This window comes from Micromys minutus (assembly GCF_963924665.1).
Source record: "Micromys minutus genome assembly, chromosome: 28".
Lineage (NCBI taxonomy): Eukaryota > Metazoa > Chordata > Mammalia > Rodentia > Muridae > Micromys > Micromys minutus.
Genome location: NC_137963.1, coordinates 15,959,832 through 15,965,831, shown reverse-complemented (window position 1 = coordinate 15,965,831; position 6,000 = coordinate 15,959,832).

Genomic DNA, 6,000 nt, shown 5'->3' with positions numbered 1-6,000 from the left:
CTCAGTGGGCCTTTGTGAGGCCACATACCTGGGCTGGGAGGCCGCCACTCAGCTATGAATAGCAGCCTCTTTCCTTCCTGAAGCAGCCGGCAGGCGCATGCCCTCCCCTACACACGCATTCACACACACTCACGCCTGCTCTGCTCACTCGGGAAAGTCAACAGGAGTATTTGAAAAGTCTTTCTGTGTAGAGAATCTGTTTGGATAGGGGGAGGCTGGGAGATCCAGCCAATAGGTAGAAATATTAATGAACCTAGTTATAAAGGACCCATTCACGGCTCCCCGGGTAAATAGGGCTCTTGTCGGGAGGCCATGTTATCTGCCAAGTTCAAGAATGTGGTTAGAAAAAAAAATAGAATTTAAAGGGCTGAGGTGGAGCCTTAAATGGCCAGTGTGCTGGAGCCACAGGCAAATGAGGGAGGAGCTGCACTGGCCAGGGCAGTGGGCAGGGGTTGGGGTGTGGGCTGCAGCAAAAAGGGGCTGGGGACAGAGCTGGGAAGGGTGGGTGGCCTTCAGAGACATCAGGCTGGGTACCCACTGAGTGCTTATGATGTCCCTTGTTTCCCAAGGTGCCTGGTCAAGGACTGGTAGTTTCTTTGCTGAGCCCCAGCCCAGTGCATGTAACTCCCCAGCTCAGGGGCCAACAGGGGCCAATGGGCTATATAGGAAGGGAACTTGGTCTCTCCTTTGGTCACTTGTCATAACCCCACAAACCCAGGCTTCTTCTGCCACCACTGAGTTGCCCTAGGTGCCTAAGGTGTGTGAGAAAGAGCAGATAGGTAGGACTTGGTGAATCTGTCCATTTCACGTGGGCAGACCTCAGCCTAGTGGAGAATCGGTAGCTCGGGATCGCGCAGAAGCTTGGAGCAGAATGAACATTGTTTTCCATCAGTTTCTTGCCGGAAACAGATGCCCTAGCATGAGTCTGCCACAGTCACGTGCACAGAGGAGGTGCCTTGTCATATATAGGACAATGTCTCATTTTTAGCCCTGGACTTAAAGAAAGTAATAAACTGGAATATACTAACACTGCCCCGTGGCCAGCAGGGTGGCCTAAGCAGGTGACTGGCCTTTCTGAGCATCACCGTGTTCTCCCGTTGGAAGGATTCAGTGCTGGCGATGGGCTAGCTCTGTGCCAGGCACTTGGTGGGTGGCCCTGGGACTGTGACTGGATTGCTTCTTTTTCTGTCCCAGCCTGTTCTGTGAAGGTGGAGATGCTGAGAAAATGGTTCCCTGACTTCGGGTTTTAGGAACAGTTTCTACCTGGATCCTCAGAGGGTAGCCAAGGCCACGCTTGTGGGAAGGTGGCAAATCTGAAGCCAGAGGTTCTACCATGAAGTGTGTTGGGAAGTGGGGTGAATGAGTCTCAGTAAAGATCTTCAATACAGTCTGCAGCTCAACCTGGACATGCAGCCCAACCCCCTCCCCAACACCAAACAAATGCTTGTTCAGAACAAGGGTTAACCTGGGGAACGTTTACATTGGCTTTTCTTGGCAAATAAGAGAAAAGGAAATAACATCCAAATGGAAACCTTCTGTAAAGGCTCTGCCAGGAGCTGACTGGGCATCTTTGAACATGGGGATATGCGGGGACTTGGCTGGTGGGACATTAGAAGCATGAAGTATTATAGGGAAGGGTCAGAAACAGCTTTTGGACTTGGACTCAAGATTTAGCTCTGCTGTTCATTGGCTGTGTTCCCTTGAACAAATGGTGGGTCTTTCTGCGCTCTTATTCCTTCGTTCTAATCAAAGAAAGGAAAGGTTACCCTATGTGAGGTTCCCTGGCACATTATGGTTACTCATTAAGCATTAATTTCCTTTCCTTTCTGGGCCTTCTGGCAGGTCCAGAGGAAGTGTCTGACAGGTCTCACCAGCCAGAGCTGGGAGCTCTGCACAGCTCCCTGGGCCCCACAGCTGCACCCCAGGAGCTTGATGCTGGGTAGAGTTTATGGTGCTTGACAGTTGGAAAAGCATGTACCAGCTTGCCATGAAGTTTCCCAAGGCTCGAAGTGAGGTGGGAAAGCAGTGCCCACTACCCCATTTTCATTGAGACTGGGAAAAGGTGAGAAGCTAGAGCTCTTGTGCAGGGCCCAGATCTGTTTTTATTCCTTCAGCCAGCACATGCTGTTGAAGACTTATGCACCAAGCACAGTGCTGAACATGGGGGTGGGGGGGGGGTTAGACTGTGAGTAGAACCAGACACAGATGGCTAGGTGGTGATTACGAGGATGAACAGTTGAGTGAGTGGATCAAGTGATGAATAATGAATGGATGGATGGGTGAGTACATATACCAATGGACCCAAAGACAGATGGATGGTGAATTAAATGATATGGGTGGGTGAACAGACAGAGGGATGAATAAGCAGACAACGAATGAATAAGTAGGTAGGTACCAATAAATGGGTAAGCAGATGGATGTGTGATTCATGGATGGATGGGTAGATGGGTGGATAGAGGGACAAACAAGTGAATGGATAGACAGGTGCAGAGATGGATGGGTAAACAGATGGGTGTATGTATGTATGTATGTATGTATGTATGTATGTATGTATGGGTAGATGAATGAATATATGAGTTATCAGATGATGGATGTATGTATGAATGGATGGTCAGAGACATAGATATATGACCAGTGAAACAATGATTAATAGATGAATAAATGAAGGGGTGAAAGGGTAGATAGATGATGGATATAAGGATGAGTAGGAGAAGGATATATGGGTGGAGTGGCAAACAAATGACAAATGGATGGAAGGAAGAGTGGATGGATAAATAAATGGGTGGGTGGATGGATGAGGAGTGAGTGGTGTATGTGTACGTGGTCAGATGGGTGAGGAATGAGTGGATAGATAGTGTAGGATGAGGATGGTATCTGAATAAACGAATGGATGAACTGTTGGGTTGGTAAATGAATGGATGAATTGATGGATGGATGGATGATGGATGGATGGATGGATGGATGGATGGATGGATGATGGATGGATGAATGGATGGATGAGTGGATGGATGGATGATGGAAGGATGGATGAATGATGGATGGATGAATGGATGGATGAGTGGATGGATGGATGATGAAAGGATGGATGAATGGATGGATGGATGATGGAAGGATGGATGAATGATGGATGGATGAATGGATGGATGAGTGGATGGATGGATGATGGAAGGATGGATGAATGATGGATGGATGGATGATGGATGGATGGATGATGGATGGATGATGGATGGATGGATGCGTGGATGGATGGATGGATGGATGGATGGATTATGGAAGGATGGATGGATGATGGATGGATGTATGATGGATGGATAAATGATGGATGGATGATGGATGGATGATGGATGGATGGATGATGGATAGATAGATGATGGATGATGGATGGATGGATGGATGGATGATGGCTTGGTGGGCAGAGACATAGATAGATGATGAACAATGATGAACAATAAGTTAAAGGACAAGAAATTAAGAGAATAAATGGCTAAGATGGTGAATGGATGGCTAAGTGAGTGGATAGAGAGTAGGAAAGGAAGACTGACAAACTTATGGTTAGACCCTCGTGTTTGATTATCTCTGGGTCTCCAATCCTGTCCCAGGAGGTACTAATACTTGTCTTAGATTCAAGACCCAAGCTGCCTGGGGTCTGAGACCCAGCACTCCAACTTTTAGCTATGTGACTGGATCGAGAGAAGTGACTTCACAATGAGGTGACTTTTCTGTAAAATGACACCTACATTACTGTTTTATTTCTTTCTTCTTGTTCTTGTTCTTCTTGTTATTTTTCTTGTTCTTCTTGTTTCTGTTCTTGTTCTTCTTGTTTTTGTTCTTGTTCTTCTTCCTTCTTCTTTCTTCTTTTCTTCTTCTTCCTCCTTCTTCTTTCTTCTCCTCCTCTTTCTCCTTCCCTTCTAAGTTCCCCTCTTTCTCCTGAAGAAGCTGATAGCTCTCCCCTTCCCCTAGAGACTTACAGTCCCAACTAGTACAAATATTTGCTCTATGGTTTCAGAGAAGAGACCTCAAGTTCATGTCAGGACCACAAGGCTCCAAGGCACATGAGACAGTAGAGTAGCTATGCTTGGGCTGGGAAGAAGTCTCATTTCCATCTTCTTGGTAGTGCCTGTCTGAACCCGAGTCTTCTCAGATTTCCATGTAGGGGTTCCCCCAGCTACTCACACTACAAATAGGGAGCTGTGAAGCTAGCTACTCTAGCTTCCTGACCTTAATCTTTCCTTCTTTACAGTCTTCTGGATTGGAAAAACTGAGCCTGTACTGGCCTTGGAGACTGCCCATTCCTCCTACCCAAGTGCTGTGTCAGCTCCCTGAAGAGGATGGCACCAGATGGAGTGTTCGTTAACGCCCTCCCTCAAGCCAGGTCCCCCAGGGTCACCTCCCCAGAGCACACAGGCTGTGCTTTCTCTCCCAGTGCTGGGCCGCCCACAGACACAGCCTTCTTCCTGTGATTTCCAGGAGCCAGAAGTTGACATGAGTCCCCACCCAAGCATGGGCCCGTGGGTCATGGGTTCTTGCTGGTCGCCAAGAGCCACAGAGCCAGCTCCTGCCTGCCCCTCACTCTATAAGTGACTCACTGGAGCTTAGGGTGTCTCCTAGTTGGAACAAGACACTCACTTTCAAACAGAACAGGCAAAGACACCCTGCCAAACCCTTGCCAAGCCAACCTGTGGCCAGAGGGTACCAGCAAATCTCCTCCCATTGCAGGCAGCCGGCTGGCATCTCCCTCCAGAGCCTGGGGCCTAGATGTCTTGATGCAGCTCATAAGATGGGCAGAGTGAGGAGCTGATGAAGCCACGGTCACATGCAGGCCAATGGCAGAGCTGGAAGCTGGAAAAGCAACACAGTCCCCTTCCCCATGGTTGCTCTGGCAGGAGACCTGTGTCACAGGCCTTCCCTGTCTGGGCTCTGATGCTAGGTGGGTCTCCTAGAGAGAAGACTGCCAGTCTCCTGGGATCTCTAGGCAGGCAGTTAAAGCTCCCTGTGTGAGAGAGGATAAAAGGTTGCACTGTGGGAAAAGGGCAGGGGCTGGTGACAGGGCCCATTGGTTCTGAGGTCCACTAATCAGGTGTGGCAGTCAGGTTATGTCTCCACAGCAATGGTGTCAATCACAGAGCTGTTCAGAGTCTGACTGTAGTGGGGGGGTGGGGAGTTGGGATGTGGGCAAAGGGATAAACATAGAGAGATACAGAAAAGGGCAGACTGAGCCACAGAGCAGTACGGAGTGGCAGGTAGAGCCAGAGGAGGGGGGCAGAAGGAGGCAGGAGAATGAGACTGGGGGCTCCCCTGGGGATCAACCTCTCTTCTCAGCATCCCAGCCCTCCTCCCTCCTCCTTTCCTTCCTCTGAGTATCTGAGCCTCCCTGGGGCCCAGGGGAGCAGAGCTGGTCCTGATCCTATTGCTCGAAGGCTCTCTGCCACCCTCACACGGAGAGCTCTGACCTGGATCCTATCCAAGACCACTGTGAAGGCTCTAGGAGCTCTTGTTACTGTCCCTTGTCACTCAAGAAGTGATCTCAGGCTAGATTGGTTGAGGAGCAGTGTCACAGAGGAATCTCTGAAGTTAGGGAGCTACATGTTCAGAAAGCCTAGCCCCTGCTATGCTGTGTGACCCTGCTAAGGTTCTTAACATCTCTGAGATGCTGGAGAAGGTCAAACGCAGAGTTGATGGAGAGCCATGGAGAGAGCTAGTGTTACTCTCCCTCAACCAGCCTGCTCCCCCCTCCTCATTCCCATCTCGGCCCTCCAGACTGATCTGATTTCACTGTATCTATAAACGGTTGCTCTGGAAGGCAGGAGAAGAAAGCCCTCTGGTGAAAGCTCTGGCTGTTTAGCTCCTGGGCACACGGTCCCAGGCCCTATCTCCTCTTGCAGCCCCACTTCTGCCTTGGCCTTTGCCTCCATTTCTGGAAGATGGGACTCAAGTTACCAGTCTCTCCAAGGAGCCTGGTTAACTATTTTCTGCCTGCTGGGGTAGCCTGGTCCTTGCAAG